Here is a 19,702-nt window from a genome sequence, read left to right on the forward strand (position 1 = left end):
AAGCTCGACCTCGAGAATGTCCTGAAAAAGAAATAATCATATTCGGGTGAGACACATCTCAGTAAGGGAAGAAATATACATATTAAAACAGTGTGTGGCCAACATGAGATAGATAGATATCATTTTTATTTCATTTGCAAATCATCATATAACATTGAAATCGTTTTTTGAATCTAAACAATCACATGCAAATATTTGACCCACGAGATTACCCAAGGATACGAGCGATTACCCACCCATACAAGTAGCACCCCTCTGCTCTGATACTTAGGTAACCCTAAGGTCACAATTAAAACATATCAAAGCACTCACCTTACTCAGTAAGCCCTCAAGTGGTAGATTAATCACGTACTCACACAGTTCAATAATAGTTTACCGACAAAGGCCCTAAGGATAGGGAATCCTACCAGCCCATACAAGTAGGTTCCCTCTTCCCTAGTGTGTTATGCAGCTACTGCCACATCTGAAGCTACTAGTGCACTCGCCTTACTCAGCAAACCCTCAGGCGAAGAGTATGCCTCACCCAATCGTAACATGTTCTACATACATACAAACTTCTATTATCATAATACATCATTTTGTTCTGTCATTATACATTCATGCACATTCATTCTTGTTTATAACTTAACTTTGCATTTCGTTTCACTTTAAGTGACTATTTCCCATTTACATCATTTACCTTTGTCATTTCATTTCATTGCCATTTCATCGTCATTTCATTGCATAACATTTCATTTCATTACTTCGTACTACAGCTGGTCTTTAGCCATCATCAGCTAGTCTACGTAGAAACGTGCTAGATCTGCTAACACAACTCCTTTTAGCTGTCATCAGTTAGTCTACACAGAAGTGTGTTAGATCTGCTAACATGGCTGTCTTTCAATTGTCTTACATTTATATGGTTGCATTTAACATACACAGGCAACATTGTCCATATTATATTTTATTCTCATTGTTCTACTTACTTAGCCTGCATCTCATACATTTAACATATAATTTGCACAGATTCTCATGCCACACAATTTAGAGGTAAAATTCATACATATTTCTTATAAAATAAGTCAACCCACATTTAACATTTACATGTTCAAAATACACTTCATTTCTGACATAATTCCTTAGAAAATTCCTCTCACTTTCGTTTGTTTACTTTCACACATACATAACTATATTGACAATCTTAGGCTCAGAAAACATAAATTTTATGGTTGACATTTTAAACCCACATTAAAAAAACATATATACATAAATAACACATGTTCATTTTTTAATTCATGAAAAACCTAATTTAATATATAAATTTCTCCCTTACCTGAATTCTCGAATTACACCGACAGGGACTCTGGAAAAATACTTGCGGGGCTCACCCAGATCCTGAATAAAAATTCTAGTTCCATGTAATTAATCCCGAATAAAATATTATTTTAATATTTTCTAGGCCCATAAATTCTAAATAAATAAATATACCTTAAATATAGTCAAATTACTAAATTTTCCAAATTAATTAATTCATTTCCCCAAAATACTACCCATCTAGCCTTCCTAGGTTTCACACACCTCAAATTAACATTTAAACTAATATTTAATACTCCCACTTAATTTTTTAAATTATGCCTGTGGGGCTCAAAATTACACCCGCGGCGCTTACCCGAGCCCTGATTCAAAAACCCTAATTCCATTTAAATTATTTCTAAATAACGTACTATTTAAATATTTTCTAGGGTCATAATTTTCAATTTACAGTTTTACCCGCATATTTAATTAATTTGTCAAATTTCCCAAATCTCACTCTCGCTTTGGAGTAGGGCCTAGAAAATCCCAATTGAAAAATTATATACGCCAAAATGACGACGACGACGACGACTAGGACCATGTGGTGGTACCCTTTGACCGATTTAATAGCAGATTTAAAGTAAAATTAAGAAAATGGGGAAAAATATCCTTTCCCCAGGAGCAGTGTCTAAGTCATTCCCACGACCAATCTGCTATAGTAAAAATGTCGGCAGCGGAATCAGGAATCCAATGACACCTTCCGTTTCCTGATTCGCTGCAACTTTACCAAGAAATTGAGAGGGACAGAGACGGAGACGAAGGTGGCTGCGACTGGCACAGGAATTTTGCAGAGGGTGGGGGGGTGTGCTGCTTCTGATTTCTTCTTCTTTCTTCTTCTTCTTTCTTTCTTCTCTTCTTATCTTCAGATTACTTTATATATATCTTATTTTAATTATTATTTTTTTTTAAATCCAATGCAATAATATTTAATTTAACAACTAATAATTTAGTTACTTAATTTAATTTAATTTCTTTTTTTTTTCCCACGTCATTCCTTTTATTTATTTATTTGTTATTTTATTTATTTTAATCTTTTTAAATTTTAGGGTCTTTATGGCCTGGTTCTTCATAACATCTTTAAAAGAAGGAACTTGAGCAGTTTGAGGCCTTAAAAGAGGATTGACCCTATTATGAAAAGGAATTTCTTTCGAAGGTTGGGTTTTTGAGTCTTTTGAAGATTGAGGTTTTGAATAAAGGTCTTTAGCTGTGATTCTTGGCATTTTGAACTGTCAAAAAATCCCTTGTAAGGAAATCTGAAATTGAATTTGAAACCCCTTTGATAAATTCTATTTGAAAATCAAATACAGACAATATTGTTTGTCATCTTGCAAATATTTATTTTGAAACCATATTTTTAACATCCTTTTCAATAATGTTTTTGGCACTTGCACAATCAATTCTTAGCAAAAACTCTTTGTTAAATAAATCATCTTGAAATTTTTGAATGCATAATACTATTGATAAGATTTCCTTTTTGATGGTTGAATAATTGACTTGAAGTCTAGACCATGCTCTTGAATGAAACCTTACTAAAGTTTCTTTTGAATCGACTCTTTGTTTAAGAATATCCCTGAGTCCTTCATTAGAGGCATCGGTTTCAACAATCATAAAAACTTTAGGACCAGGGAGTCTGAGATAGGGAAGGGTTTTAAGTAAAGCTTTAACCTTGATAACAATTTGAGTACACTCATCAGACCATGCAGAAGGGTTTTTCTTAAGTCTTTTAAATAGAGGTTTGACTAAAATCCTGATATTTGGAATGAAGTCTGCAACATAGTTAAGACATTTTAAAAACCTTTGCAATCAATTTTTATCTTTGATTTCATTAGGAAATTTATCTGAAAATTCTATTGATCTCTGTATAGGAGTGATTTTATTTTGATAAATCTGATGACCTAAAAATCTAGCGTTAGTTTGAAATAACTTAATTTTTGGTTGAGAAACAACTGATCTATTTCTTTTGACAATATCATAAAAAATAGTTGACCAGAAGCATAAAATCTGGGCTTAGGTATGTTAATCCTCTATTTTGGTTCATGTCTACTTCTGCTAATCCAATTATAGATTTTCTTATGTCTAAGCTACATCTGTCATCATATAAACATATTAAGGCTTTTGCTCCTAGGAATTTTCTCGTGAGTCCTTTAATTCCTATAGCAATTAATCCTGGATGAATTAATCTAAACCCTCGTTGTCTTATTTGCCTGCTTGATTCTTCGTCTATTAATTTCAGCGTAACAGGTTCTGTTGTGCATGAAATTATAACTTCTCTCTTGTGTTTGTACAAACTTTTCTGTTTAGTCCACATCCCACTCTTGTATAGTTTTTTGGGCTTCAAGACTGCAAGCTGTTCATGTCTAAATTCTTCAACGTCATTGTCTATATCTACAATTTCGTCTAACTGTAAATCATATTTGTCTTCTTCTTTTTTCTTTCCTAGTATTTTGTCTAAGAACTTTCTTTCTCCTTGTCTTTTTGTGGGTCTGGAGTCTTTTGCGATGGTCTATCTCTGGATTCTTTCTGTTTTTTAAACTAGCTACTTCCTCCTCTAGATTTTTTATTCCAGAAGAAAGTACTTCTATCTTCCCGTTTATTCTGACTAAGAATGCTAGCATTGTATTTAGTTGTTTTGTAGTGATTTCGTCTTGTTTGGCTTCTAAATTTTCTTTATTAAATCCTACAGGGTGTGATGAGAATTCTGATGTCTGGGTTAGACTTCTTAAATAGTCTATATCTTTACTAGGGTCTATTTCTTTTGCTGCCAGCTTAACCTCCTAAAAGTCCTTTTAAGATCTTTTATGAGATTTTTTATTAGTTCTATATGGTCTTCAAATGTTGTAGTATTAGTCAAAGTCTGTGATTCAACTTCTATTTCTTTGGGTCTATTATTTATTAATTCTATTAGTTCTTTAATTTCTGTTTTAGATGGAAATTTATCTAAATCTACTTTTACTGGTGGTTTTTCTTTTACTAGATCTTTAATAAAGTCTAGATTTTCTTTTGTGTCTTTATTTTGTTTATGTATTATTTTTAATGCTTCTTTAAATTTTTCTAATTCTTTTTCTTTATTTTCTTTTTCTTCAGCAGATTGTCTTCCTAGGTTTATTATCAAGTCTACGATGCAGTTTAATTGACTATTAAGCATTTGTGTCTCGTATTTTGCTACAATATGTAGTCTATGTTTAAATCTATGTTGGGCCTAAAATTACAATTTATCCAAAACCTTTTTTTTTCTTCTAGATCCCAATGTCTAATACGCCTTTTTACAAAGGGTATTTCTAGTCCTAAATAATCTAGTTTCTTAAATTTCTCTATTGTGATGAGCTTTCACAAGTCCTAGAAAAGAACTTTGCTCTAATACCAATTCTTAGAGAGGGGTTATCTTTTTCAAGCTTAGTCTAAGTCACTGTCAGGATTGTTCCTACTAGTGCTAGCTTGGTTATGCCTTTCAATATCTAAACCTTGTCTTAAAAGTCTAAGGTATCTAGCCTCGTCTGGGTGTTGTAGTCTAAATGACCAATAAACACCTTCTTATATAAGTACTGGCTTATAAATGTATGTATGAAATCTGGATAGTATGAAATTTCTTGAAGTTTTAAGTTGTCTAGAATTGTCAATAGGTACACCGTCAAGGTCAGTGATGAAGTGTCGTAGAGTGCTCAGGGATTATCTAGTAGAAATTCAGGGGAGGGTGTTGCCGATTGATTTGATTGTGCTAAATATGTATGGATTTGATATAATACTGGGTATGGACTGGTTGACAGCTAATTATGCTAATATTGACTACCATATGAAAGAGATGATATTCAGACCACCAGGTAAGTAAGAATTTAAATTTGTGAGATCGTATGTGTGTTCCCCACCTCAGTTACTGTCAGCCATGCATACGAGAAGACTACTCTTGGAGGGATGTCAGGGGTTTATGGCCTTTGTAAAGGAAATGTCAGAAAATGAATTAAAGCTTGCTAATACGCTAGTGGTGAAGGAGTTTTCATATGTTTTCCCAGATGAGCTACCTAGTTTGCCTCCTGATTGCGAGGTAGATTTCTCTATTGATCTACTTTCAGGGACGACACCGATTTCTAAAGCTCCTTATAGAATGGCTCCAACAGAGTTGGGAGAGCTAAAGAATCACCTACAAGACTTATTGCATAAAGGATTTTATTCGGCTCAGTGTATCACCATGGGGAGTTCCAATGTTATTTGTAAATAAGAATGACGGGTCTATGAGAATGTGTATAGATTATAGGGAAATTAATAAGGTGACAATTAAGAAGAGATATCCTCTATCCCATATAGACGATTTATTTGATCAGCTTCAAGGCACACAAGTGTATTCAAAGATTGATTTGCGCTTTGGGTACCATTAGGTGAAAGTCAAAGCAGAAGACGTCTCGAAGATAGCCTTCAGGATCAGGTATGGGCATTATGAATTTCTATTTATGCCATTTGGTTTGGCGAATGTTCCTGCTATGTTCATGGACTTGATGAATAAAGTTTTTCACCAGTATTTAGATTAGTTTGTTGTAGTTTTCATTGATGACATACTGGTTCACTCAAGGAGTTTTGAGGAGCATGAGACGCATTTACGAGTAGTATTTCAAATGCTCAGGGAAAAGAAGTTGTATGTTAAGTTTAGTAAATGTGAATTTTGGCTAGAGAAAGTGTCATTTCCGGGGCATGTTATTTCAAGGGATGGTATTTCGGTGGATCCCAGCAAGATTGAGGCAGTGGTAAATTGGGAAAGGCTAAGGAATGTTTAGGAGATCAGGTGTTTCTTGGGACTGGCAGGATATTACCGTCGGTTTGTAGAGGGATTCTTAGGATTATCAGGGCCTTTGATGCGACTGACCAGGAAGAATGACAAATTTGTATGAGATGATGAATGTGAGCAGAGCTTCTAGGAATTAAAGCAGCAGCTCGTCACTGCGCCAGTATTGACGATTCCATCAGGGGAGCGATGACTGTAATTTACAATGACGCGTCTTTGGAATTACTCGACTGTGTGTTGATGCAGCATGGTAGGGTTGTAACTTATGCCTCCCGACAGTTAAAAGAGTATGAAAAGAACTACCCTACCCACGATCTGGAATTTTTTGTAGTGGTACACGCGTTAAAAATTTGGAGACATTACTTGTACGGTGAGAGATGCGAGATATTCTCCGATCACAAAAGTTTGAAGTATTTTTTCACTCAAAAGGAGCTGAACATGAGATAGAGAAGGTGGTTGGAACTTATTAAAGATTGTGACTGCACTATCAATTACCACCCAAGGAAAGCAAATGTGGTAACTGATGCTCTGAGCATGAAATCAGTGGGACCAGCACTGGCAGCTATGGAGGTTCAACATCCAATCCAGATGGATCTGGAGAGGCTCGCTGTAGAGTTGGTAGAGAGTGATCCTCAGGCATTTATTGCTAGCCTGGTAGTGCGGCCTACTCTACAGGGAAGGACTAAAATAGCTCAGAGAGATGATGCAGAATTAGTAGAGCTGATAGCTAAGGTGCAGGAAGGACAAGAAGAGGAATTCAATATTTCTGATGATGGGGCTTTGAGGTTTCGTTCCAGGTTATGCGTTCCTACAAATATGGACATTAGGAGGACATTACTAGCGGAGGCTCACAGGTCCTTGTACATAGTTCATCGAGGTAGTACTAAAATATATAGGGATCTGCGTGAGTCCTTGTGTAGCAGTATCTGACGCGCCAGCTAAGGTAAAGGCTGAGCATCATAGGTCGACGGGCCAGTTGCAGCCGCTTTACATTCCAGAGTAGAAATGAGATCATGTATCTATGGACTTTGTGACAGGTTTACTACCAACACCGCATGGTTAGAATGCTATTTGGGTGGTCGTTGATAGATTGACGAAGACTGCTCACTTCATTCCTATTAAAGTCAACTACTCCATGGACAGATTGGCGGAATTATATATTCATGAGATAGTATGATCACATGGTGTGCCAGTGTCTATAGTATCAGACCGAGACCCACGTTTCACGTCATAGTTTTGGAAGAGCTTGCAGGAGGCTCTAAGGTCTCAATTATCTTTCAGCACGATGTTTCATCCTTAGACGGACGGCCAGACTGAGATGGTGATTCAAATATTAGAAGACATGCAGCGGGTGCGCGTGCTAGATTTTGGGGGTAGTTGGACCTAGTATATGCCACTAGTAGAATTTACATACAATAACAGCTATCAGACCAGCATCGGCTCAACACCTTATACGAAACTTTATGGTAAGAGGTGTCATTCTCCTCTATACTGGAATGAGGTAGGTGTGAGGCGAGTGGTGGAGCCAAAGCTAATGCAACAGGCATATGATAAATTTCGATTTATTAGAGATAGAATCAATATAGCTCAGAGCCGATAGAAGAGTTACGTTGATACTCGCCACAGGAAACTAGAATTTGATATGGGAGATCATGTGTTTTTGAAAATAGTTCCATTAAAGGGAATTATAAGATTTGGGAGAAAGGGTAAGTTAAGCCCTAGGTTCATTGGCCCTTTCGAGATACCTGAAAGAGTGGGGTTAGTTGCCTACCAGCTAGCTTTACCACCAACTTTGTTTAGAATGCATGACGTATTTCATGTTTTCATGCTGAGGAAATACGTCCCAGATCCCTCCCACGTGGTCAGTTTTGCAGAGTTAGAGCTCAGAGATTCACTGACTTATGAGAAGATACCAGTGTTGGTTTTGGACAGAAAATAACATAAATTGCACAATAAGAAGATTCCTCTAGTAAAATTCTTGTGAAAAAATCATGCAGTAGAGGAAGCCTCATGGGAGCTCAAGGAGCAGATACGACAGAAATACCCGTACTTATTCAGTGGAGATCAACAATAGGCATATGAGTAAAGTAAATGTAGTATGGTTTAAGGTTATAAAAGCAAGATGATATATGTATGAGTAGTATTGTAGGTTATAGAATAGGTAGTATTTTAATTTCGGGAGAATTTTAGTTTATGTATTTGTAATCTCCTAGGACCCTGAATGTAACCACAATATTCCTCCGCCACAAGTGAGGGTAAGTAATAAAATAAGTAACCCATTTTCTTTAAAGGATGGTGTTAATACAGATAGTAAATTTCAAGAATGAAATTTTTATAAGGAGGGGAGAATGTAAAGACTCGAAGAATTATAACAATTAAATAAAAATAATAATGAGATAAAAAGGAATTTTCTTAAGGGATTTCAGCAGGGTCTCATCAACGAGTGAAGAAGTTCTCATTGATGAGTAGGATTCTTGGGCTTATCGATGAGGACATGCGTCTCGTCGACGAGAACTTACCGAGAGGACTGTTTCCAGACTCTGAAACTCGTTGACGTGGAGAAAGTGTTCGTCGATGAGCGTCAACAAGTCCACGTGGACCAACATTCTATAAAAGGCCAAGAACGCACTTTTCCTGCAAGATAAATTTTTAGAACTCTCTCTCTTTCTCTCTCTCTCTCTCTCTCTCTCTCTCTCTCTCTCTCTCGTATGACTCTCTCACCTTCTCTCTTCGATTTCAGCTCCGTCCTTCGCCGGTTCGACAATGCGAAGCCGACACGTTACTCCTAGGGAGATTCTCTACAAATCTGCTGGAGTGATTTGTTGGTTAGGCTAACTTGGGCACCATCCCAAAATTTGGGTAAGTTAGTTATTTTAATATTTATTAGGGTATTTGGTATTTTTGGGCCGAGGAAAGGTATTAGATGAGTTTACATTGAAGTTTTGTTGGGGTAAATGTACATTGCAGGGTGTTGAGTAAAGAACACCACATGTGTAATTTTGTAGTAATTTGTGGGCTTTTCCATAAGTTAGGTAGGGGGATAAACTAAGTCAATATTTTTCATGAAATTATTTACCATATTACAGCATTTATTTTCAGAAATTATGTATGTATTAGCACAGTGTTTGGGAATACTGCAATTGAACAAGAAATGGATTTAATGTTATTTATCAGGAAATATGACTTCAGATCAGGTTTTATGTTTAAAAGTAGTATTCATATTTGTGTGGCGTGAGTATAATTTCTATGAAATTATGTTATATTAGAATATTATGATTTTCTCATAATAAGCACGTTTTCTCAGTTTTTCAGGAAAACCATGAAAACCATACAAGAATTATGATTTTATGAATATTATGTTAAACAGTATAAGAATTTCATGTTCATTATGTTATGATACGCCGGTGCAGATGCTGTGATTTTCATGTTATTGTATGCCAGCGCAGATGCTGTGATTCACGTTGGCTCAGATACCGTTATTATGTATGATATGCAAGATTTCATGAAATATTAACATGTCAGATATTATTATGATTATGAAATAGTTATGTACCAGTATATGAAACGTACTATATGTTATCATAACCCGAATGGTTTAGTTTAGATTTTACAAGCACGGTACCGTAGCTACAAGTTCAAGTTCAAGTACAAGTTTATAATAGTGCTACCACACATCTTATGTAGAGTGTGGGAGATGGCAGTCAATGTGGCTTCATGGTAGTGCAGGCGCTCCCTTGGCAGTCTAGACAAGGTAGAGCAAGCTCATCGTACTTACAAACGTATGTTTGATCTAGCGTGATCGGTCAGCCATTGTTAGGTCCCACCTTCGAGCCACACAACCCAGTCATGTGGGGGTAAAATATGACATCAGTTAGCTATCCATCCTAGGTATTATTCATATATTGTACAATTATATAAGATGATTTTCATGTATAGTAATTTAGTACGTTATATCATGTTATGAGGTATCATATTTTATTAAGATACGATATCAATAGTTTTTACCAGATATGTTTTATGTACTGATATTATGTATAACACGAAAATAATCATGTTGCCACATATTGGTGTTAGTGTATTTCCCTTATTGAGAGGTGTCTCACCCCAGCTTACAAAACATTTCAGGGAATCCAGCTAGACAGGCAGACCGAGCTCCACGTCAGTAGAGGCAGTTTATACTACCTCGGTGGGAGGGTGAGTTACTGAGTTAGGGTCAGATGGTTTTTGGATTATGATCCTAGATATATCCTTTTGGTCTTTTGGGATGTATATATATTTGACAGATTGGTAGTACTCTGGTATTGTAACTATTGGATGGTATGTATGTAATTTATGTTTCTGCTGCTTAGGTATCAGATATGTTTGACAGATATATCCTTGGTACCCATGGGTCCAGGTTGATCATGTTTTATCAACCGAACAGGATATCATGATTATTATATTAAATATTAAAAAATTATGGTAAAATAGGCAAGTCGTTACAAACCGTGTCTAGCTTACTATGGGGCAAGGATTAGACTTTTGGGGGTGATAGACAGAGCTAGTGAGCCACTAGCTGTTTCATTTTGTTATTTTTTTGGGTTGTATTATATAGACTGGTAGTTGTATGTATGTATTTAGGAACAGTTAGAACTCTGGTAATATGTTTAAGGTATTTCCTTTTGCTGGATGGTTTTTAATTCCAGTGATGACAGGTGCACCTAAGATTCCTTGGTTAGGGCGAGTTGCAATATATGTATATATGTGGTATTAGAGAGCATTTCTATATTTATAGCAGGAAAATTTTCGGGTCCTTACATCTGGCGACTGACCATGTTTTGAACCTTGAAAATATGCTCATTTTCAAAGGCCAGGTGATTGATCCCGATGGGTTTAGGCGACTGACCCTCGTAACGACTAGTTTTAAAATAGCATTTTAAAGTTTCCAAATTGAGTTGCTTGTGCCCTAAAATTTTGTAAAAACTTGGAAAACACTCCAAGTAACTTGGGCAACACGAATTTATTACTTTTTGAGCTTATAAATACATGATTTCTCAAATCAAATTAAAATACCAAGAATTGAAAATCTGATTTCAATCTATATTGCTCATACTCTCTCAAAGCCTTCTTGCACACATCAACTTGCTGAGATTTTCTGAGAAATACTGAGTCATTGATCATTGATCTTTGAGCACAACTTTTGAGTTTTGAATCAATCCAAGAGAGATCCTGGTGATATACTCTTTGAGCTTCAATTTCTTTCTTCATTGATATTTACTTTGAAGTATTGATTAGCTGTGTTTAAACTTGTACTAATCTGCTCTATCTGAGAGTATTTCTTGTACACAAGAATTCTTTCTTGTTTTCTTGATGGTTCAGGGCTATTGAATCGTTCTACCAAGCGAGGGGTATCGCTTGGAGAGGTGTACTCTAGCCTATTGGAGGAGGGATTGTAAGGTTTCTCCTACCCATAAAGGAGTGGTTTAGTGGAATCCTTAGGTGCGTTGCCTAAGGCGAGGACGTAGGCGGGTATAGCCAAACCTCGTAAAAACCTCGGCCTCACTATCTTCCCCTACTCTTTAATTTTTCTACATATATAAATTGCGTGGTTGTTTATCTAAGTGCAGGAAACAAAATTGATATTGAGATTGAGGAAACTTTAATTAAAGGGAGTACGTTGATTGATCTTTTGCGGAAACCTTAAAGGGAGTACGTTGATTAATCATTTGCGGAAACCTTGATTAAAAGAAGTGCATTGATCAAGGAATCTAATTGACAACAAAGATTGAATCTTTGAAGTGCTGCTGAAATTCACATAAGCAACTTATGGATTGTGTTAACTTATTGATTGAAATATTCAAAAGTTGAAAGTATTATATTGTGAATCATTGATTTGTCCTGATATTGATTGAATCAATTCAATGGTTGGGTGTTGATTGAAATTGCTCTAAAAACAAGTTGATATCCTAATTCATAGAATCTTGAAATTTGAATTTGATTCTCAACTGGTCTAGTGATTGAAACTTAAACATTGCATTTGTGATTGTTGAATATAAAAAGGGTTTGAGAAAGAATTTATAAAAAGATTCTTAAAGAACTTTTTAAGACCCAATTCACCCCCCCCTCTTGGGACTACACCTTAGTTTTTATGTGTGAAACTTATGATTGCTCTTTGCAGTTGGTTAGTCTTCCCTATTAGGAAGTACTTTTTTAGAAATTCATGCTACATGGTGGCCCAAATGGTCACCGAGTTTGGCTCTAAGGATGTCAACCAATATTTGACCTTATCCTTCAAAGAGAATGGAAAGAGTCTAAGACGAAGGGCACCATCACTAAAGTTAGGTATGCGGATGGTGAAGCAAATCTCCAAGAACTCATCTAGATGCTAATAAGGATTTTTGGTGGAATTCCCATGAAAGTTGGGTAGCATCGAGATGATTGAAATCTTAATCTCAAATTGTGCCACCTGAACATCCGAGAACTGGATGTAGGACGGTGATGTGTATGCATTATGTACAAATTAGTCCCTACGAGTCTCGAAGGGGTTGCTCTCCTACCACAGGTAAGTGGGGAGCATGGGGTTCCGGGATTTGTTCAGCAGGAACCAGAGGGTTATTTTTGGCCATGGCTTTCAGTTCAGATGACTTAGCCTTCTCTATATTAGAGATAGGTTTCCTAAGGGATCTACGAGATTTTTCAATCTCAAGATCTATGGGAAGTGTCTTAGGTTCCAAAGAACGCAGACAAACATATACACTTGTAAGCACAAAGATTCAGACTTTAGAAACAGTAAACAAAAATAAAGAAAATAAAAATAACAAAGAAAGTGAAAATAAAAGGAGATCAAATCAAAAGAACAAGGCAACAATACTCTAAAGCTGAAGTTGGCTTATAACCGTAGCCAAGTCCCCTACAACGATGCCAAAATTTGGTAGGGAGCCAAGGTTTGGGTCCTTAACTACCAAAAGTAATATTTATAAAACCTAAGTATCCAAAGTTAATTAGAAAGTGGGTAAGTCAGGTATCGATCCACGAAGACTTAAAGTGTAGTTATCAAACAACTTCCAAATTAGTTTATTATAGCCTTGTTATGAAAAAGAAGTAAAAGGCGGTATTTTTCAATGGGTGGAATCTAACTAACTACTGGAAAGCAATTAAATGAAAGCAAGTAAATCTATATTAACTCTACTCCTACAAAGCAGTATTTAGACATGAGTATAGTTTAATATGTTGCTCAGCTTACACCAAGTTCAGTGAGTTTACTGTACTAAACTAACCAGAACTTGGTTAAACAATCTAAGGAGCCATTTGAGGGCATAGTCCGGAGCACGGTCAAAAATCGAAGTATACTCTATCACAACGTGCACAAGAACCTCTATGGGAGACTATAGCCTAATACATGTACCTAACTGAAGCAATAGAGGTGCTAATCTTGTTGCTAAACATCATCACAATCTAAAATGAAAGCATGTAAAAATATCATCCCTTTGCATTCATCACGTTTGTCACTAACGCCAAGGAGTATAAAAGAAGAACTTGTAATATACACTGGAAGACACACAAACGCTGTCGATTGTCACAGACCGTTGGACACTTCATGCACAATCTAGAAATCTACACTACTCCTAGTCTAACTTGGCTCTTAATGACATGCTAGGTCTGTCCCTAACCTAAGAGAGGCCAAAGAGGAACCCAGAGCTTGTGTTCGTACGAATACTTATAGGTTCTAGGGTTTACAAGGTTTTTTTTACAAGTTAGGAAAGTTTGCAGCAAATCTTACGCAGAAGATCGTCGCTGTCAACCAAGTCGCCCATTTATCATTCTTATACGTGCCTTGGTCCAGACTAGTAGGAAGTCAAACATTCGAATCTTCAATGTCTTTGACTTCGTTGTGTCTCAGGGTCTTGCTGGTCGAGTTGATGGTCGAGACTTGCAGGATCTCGATCTTTAGAAAATCTCAGGAACTCGACATGGTCACCCCTGAAGGTATCTTGGTCAAACACTTCATCGAGACTCTCGGTATTTCTGCTCTCAGTTCTATCTCAGTATCTCGACATGGTCGCCCTGGAGAGTCACTTGGTCGACCACTTGGTCGAACCTTACTGCATTCTAATCTCAGTCTGAACCTTGGAGTTTGTAATGGAAGACTAAGTCGCCCTTATGTGTTGCTGGTCGCGCCACATGTTCAAGCATCTTCTTGTCCCTTTATGATCTGAAGCTTTCGGAACTTGACTGAACATCTGATTTGAGTTTTGAGTCTTCCAAATCCTCCTTAGCTTCTCGTAATGCCTAAATCCACGATTTTAACCTGTTTTTCCTGAAAAGACAAACAAACCTTGCATAACTCTGAACAATAATAACTCTGGGCAATTACATAGTAAAATGAGGATAAACAAAGGTAAATGAGGGTCTAAAATCATGTATTTTAGGGACTCATCATAGAGCTCGTTTGAAACCGACAGTGGACCTCAACTAAAACCAACATCACTTCATGAGTAGGGTACAAGAAGCATTCGTTTGGAAGCACTTTCACATGTGGAAACATTACTTTGATCATGTCCCAAAGGGTCTATCTACTTTGCCAATGCAGAGAGAGGACAACTTGGGCCATTCAAGATTGCAAAAAATCTAAAGAGGGAGCTCAGACATTCAAGAGATTGCAAGCAATGGTCAGCCCAATGTCACAAAAAACTTGTCAAGAGATTGAAAAAGTTTAGAGTTTCTTCACCCTTCACTTTTGTATCTCATACAGTGTTTCAAGATTTTTTACTCAAGACTATAATTAAGAGTTTGTGCACATGGATGATGTTGGCATGTTGAAAGAATTGTTTGCTATACAAATTTTTTATAAAATAACTTTCTAATTTTGAATGGTTTTTCTGAAGATATCTAAGATGGTTTATGACACTTTCTTGCATGGATTTTTTTTTTTTTTTTAATATAGTCTGCATGTTTCTCTCTCTTTGTGACAAATTGTTTATGTCAAATTCTATTAATCATGGAAATATCAAAGATCAAAGGTTAATAGTGTATAAAATAAAATTTTAATATATCTTATTATCCTAGTATAATTAGAAATCTTAAAAATTAATATTAATGATGTGTAAAATGAATTTTTTTTTTTAAAAAAACTTTTGATGGTCACCAAACATGAAAAAATGAGGATATATTTAGTTGTGAAAAATATTTTCTATTCCTAGTATGTATGTGATTATATGAGGAGAATGGATAAACTCCTAGCTATGTTATTCCCCCTTCCCGTGGGACTGGCTAATCCAATTTGAATTTTCTTCAACTGAAAAGGCTCGAAATGGAGATGAGGAATTTTAGTATCTAGGGTATGTCTTTGCTCAAGGTTCGGCTCTGTTACCTCGTTAATTCGATACAACGAGCTAGAAAAACGGTCCTAGAATATTTCAAAAAATATATATATTTTTCAATTCTACAATACTTTAAAAGCAACATAAATTTTGTCACTCTTGGGAACCTAATTTTGCTTTTTATTTTACAAAACTTTAATTTCTTATATATATATATATTTTCAAAAAAATTAAAAATAAGGCACAATTTTGTAATTGAGACCTTAAAAATAAAAAAATATTTCGCTACTATTTTTTATATTTTTTTTCACTACTTGAAAGATGCGCTTGCGTTTATAAAACCATTCAACTAATTGATGTTACTGTGTGCGCGTGACAGTATGCTCCCACCCCATGATGAATGAAGACGAAAATTCTACGGTAATGATTGTGACATCTTCAATCAGAGAAGTGATATAAAGTAAAAGCAGAAGGCAATGAATTTTCTAAAAGAAAAGGATGACAAAATTATCTGTCAGGCTACAATAATTCATTCCGGACTTGAGATGAATTGAAGTCCCACTGCCTTCCTTCTATCAAAAAACTATAATCTCTGAAAGTATCAACAGACCCAACACCAGAGAAATTCACAAGAGCTTCATGGCTCCCGTCCCTTCCCATATTCTCCTTCACAGCTTGCATCAAATTCATTCCAGTCCTTGAGATTGTGAGTACACAAAACATTATCTGGCTGGTTTCAGTTTTCACTCAATAATATTCACAATTCTAGCTAAAATGGTGATGAGCCATGTCAGTCAATCATAAACTTGACATTTGTGGTCGAAACATTTTCATGCTATAAAACTATTTTTCTTTTTTTGGTGTCAGGCAGATGCCTTCTGCCTCTACTCTTGAAATTTTTTTATGCTAGGGTTAGCATTTTCTGGTAACTATGCGTCAAATAGAATAGTGAGGGTCCCAAGAGAGCAAAAAAATCTATCTCTATCAGTAGTTGCAAAAGATTAAAAAAGAAAGTGATGGCTCCCATCACTGCACTACTGAAATGATGTAAAGTAAAAAGACAAGGAACACATTAAAGAAGCAATTCCAAAGGCAGAATCATTTGCCCAGGTAACAATAATTGCGGACTTGAATTTATTTGGAGTCCAACTGTCTTTATCTTTATATAAACTGGAATCTCAGGCATGAAGGGAACATGTAACCAGAGAAATTCTTTAGAGTTTCCTGATCCTTCCCTCCTCTAAATCACCATCGGCATTCTCGTCTAACTTCAGCAAAGCTTATTCCAGTCTCCAATCTGTAAGAATACTTCTAACTTTTATTTGGTTGGATTTCAGTTTTTCAGCAATGGCCACTGTCTTCAACTTTATATAAACTGGAATCTCAGGTATCAAGAGAACATGTAACCAGAGAAATTCTTAAGAGTTTCCTGATCCGTCCCGTCTCTAAGTCGTCTTTGGCATTCTCGTCTAATTGCAGCAAAGCTTATTCCAGTCCCCGTTTAGTAAGAATGCTTTTAACTTTTATTTGGTCGGATTTCGGTTTTCCAGCAATGGTTACTAGATTCTATTTTTGATTTACATAACATTTGCATACACACGTAGAGTAGAGCTACTATTCAGTTCGTAATTTAATATAAAATATAGATATGAATTGATTTGTTCAATTCCTCATCAAATCTATCGATCTCAAATTCTTAACCCTAATCTTTTGTTTTACTAGGCGTAGCATCTTCTTCACTCGAATCACTGCCAGTTTAATCATCTGCAGAGGGAAATGAGTGTCCATAGAATTGGTTATTTGGTGGAAGATGCACGGGTGAAACCATATAGCAGCAACAGCAGCAGCAGCATGCAGTTGGCAGGAGGAAAAGGAAAGCAAGCTGCCCAAGTGCATGAATGGACTACGAGGACCAAGCACGAGGACAAGCAGAGTGGTGCTTATAGACGCTGCACTGCGAAGGAGTAGGTCTCAACCTGGGACACGTATGTGGAGCCGGGGAGTGGTCGAGTCGGGGTGAAGGATGAGTGCAAGAGGAGCTCTACTGTCAAGATCGGTAACAAAAAGGGCTATACTGAGTACTGCAAGGAGGAGACATTTCGAAAAGTAGACTTCGGAGACTACAAAAAAACCCCGTATTCAACTTATGATCGTAGCTACAACAGCAAGAACCAGTTGACTTACGATCATGACTATTATTCCGACGATGACTCAATGTAGTTGAGATCAGTTCATGTTTCGCCCCTTTCTTTCAGCTAGCTGCATTGTTTTGGGGTTTGCTACTTTTATTTTAGTTTCTTGAATTTGCTTTCTAATTCTCCGGGGTAGGGGTTTTCTTTGGTTCAGTAAGTACTCTTCTGTTAGCTGAGAGTTGCTGGATTTTGATGGCAAAACATATCAATGTGAAACTTAATTTTGTGTGAGAAAAAAAAAATTCCTCGTCAAATATAGAACGTAATATTATCAACATCAAAAACTTTGAGACAGACTTGCTCAAGCGAAGCATACCAAGAATGCCAACAGAATAAATTTACAGAAAGGGAAGTGTAGACAGTGAAATCTTACAAGATAACTTACTACACTCCTTCGAGTAGTAGTAATTCTGATTTGATTCTCTCTCTTCTCTATTATGCTTTAAAAAGAATTCAGCCCTATTTTTCTTATTAGACTTATGCTTGTAGTCTTCTCTAAAGGTTTTTATATCAATTTTAAATTCTTTGTTAATGACTAATAGGTTTTTCCTTTGATACTGACTTTCGCATTTCAGCCGTTGGCTGTCTTAGCGGCGAAAGACTTTATCGAATGGTCCTCATTGAGAGGTCTGGTTTTTAAGTTAAGAAAAGCAGAAGGACAAGAGAAAGATAAAGCGAAAAAGAAGCAACTCCTTGAGCACTGAGAGAGGGAACGGATCATCATCAAACATTTGGGTTGAAGTTGTGAAAATGACTCTTCATATTCTTCTTCATAATAACTGAGGAATTTTAGATTCAAAATATACTCTTCTAAGCTTGTAGTATATATTAGGTTTGGTATAAACACTTGAAATACTTTTTCTACTTGATTCTTCAGGCTATCTAATTGTTCTTGAAGATCCTAAATTCATACTTCTAGATAATAATGGTGCTTAAAAATTTATTTTAACCTTTCCATTTGGGTCTTGAATTATACTTGTTACTATTGTCTTTTGAATTCCTATTCCTTTATCTTCTTCATTTTCATTTAATTCTTCAAAGTTCCATCCCCTCCGTTTGAATCTCATGTCAAAGAAGTTTCTTTGGTTGAGATACTAACGATGTCCTATCATTATTGGCTTGTAATAAGAGGGTAGATCCTTTAGGACTTTTTTTTATTGCATTTGGAAAGATAATTCATTTCTAGATTTATAGACCTATTACCCATGTTGTAATTTTTTAGTTTGAATATCAAGAGTTAAAAGTTTGTATAAAGATTCATCATGAATATCAGCTCTTATATTTGGATAACATTCAAAATTATCTAGACCTTCAGCTATATTTTATTGTAACATTCCTAATAGAAAATCATTAAATTCATGTTGTCTTGCATCTTTTAATAACACATAGACTGGCTTATTAAGACCTACTCTTGTTAAAGGGAAAAGTCTTACTTGAACCATTCTTATACGGATTCTATCATAATTTGATTTGAACATTACTAGATCTTCTAAACTAAGCAATCTCTTTTGTCGTTGTATTTTGTTTGTAACTAGGGAAATATATTTATTAACAACTTCTACTACATATTCTTCATTTATTTCTAAAGAACCCCTTTTGTTTAATTATCCATGATTCTAATTTTAACATTTTTCAAATTTCTTTAACACCTTGTTTTGGTAATTTTTACCTTTCCAATTTGCTAATCTTTTTTCTTCTTTACTTATTGAAATTTGAAGTTCTTTCTTTTTATTTTGTGAACTTAATCATCTTTCTCTATCTTAGAGTTTGAACTTTCTCCTATAAACTTTCCCTTCTTCAAGATACTTCGAACTAAATTTTTCATTATTTCTAAAATTTGCTGAATCAACACATTCTAAACTTAAACGGGACCACCTATAGGGACCACCCCAACCTTGGGCTAACCAAGCGGATTTAATAGGTTGACCAAGCGCTTAACAAAATAAAGCATGCAGATGCAGAAAATATAGAAATATGGAAAAAACTTGGCTCTGATACCAGAAATGTGCATGATCATTAAATAGAAACGAAAGTTAAATAATAAGGACAAAGAGTAATTGAAAACAAAACAAAGTAGAACAAAGTGGTAGTAATTTTTATTTAAACAA

General features: G+C 35.7%; 1 long non-coding RNA gene across 1 annotated transcript; it reads left to right on the forward strand.

Annotated features, from left to right (window-relative positions):
* Positions 1-15,889: 15,889 nt before the first annotated feature.
* Positions 15,890-17,848, forward strand: LOC131148952 (uncharacterized). Its single transcript, XR_009135097.1, has 3 exons — positions 15,890-16,701; positions 16,790-16,906; positions 17,125-17,848. It is a non-coding gene; the product is annotated as an uncharacterized LOC131148952 (long non-coding RNA).
* Positions 17,849-19,702: the final 1,854 nt, after the last annotated feature.

Source organism: Malania oleifera, chromosome 2, assembly GCF_029873635.1.
Source record: "Malania oleifera isolate guangnan ecotype guangnan chromosome 2, ASM2987363v1, whole genome shotgun sequence".
Classification (NCBI taxonomy): domain Eukaryota; kingdom Viridiplantae; phylum Streptophyta; class Magnoliopsida; order Santalales; family Ximeniaceae; genus Malania; species Malania oleifera.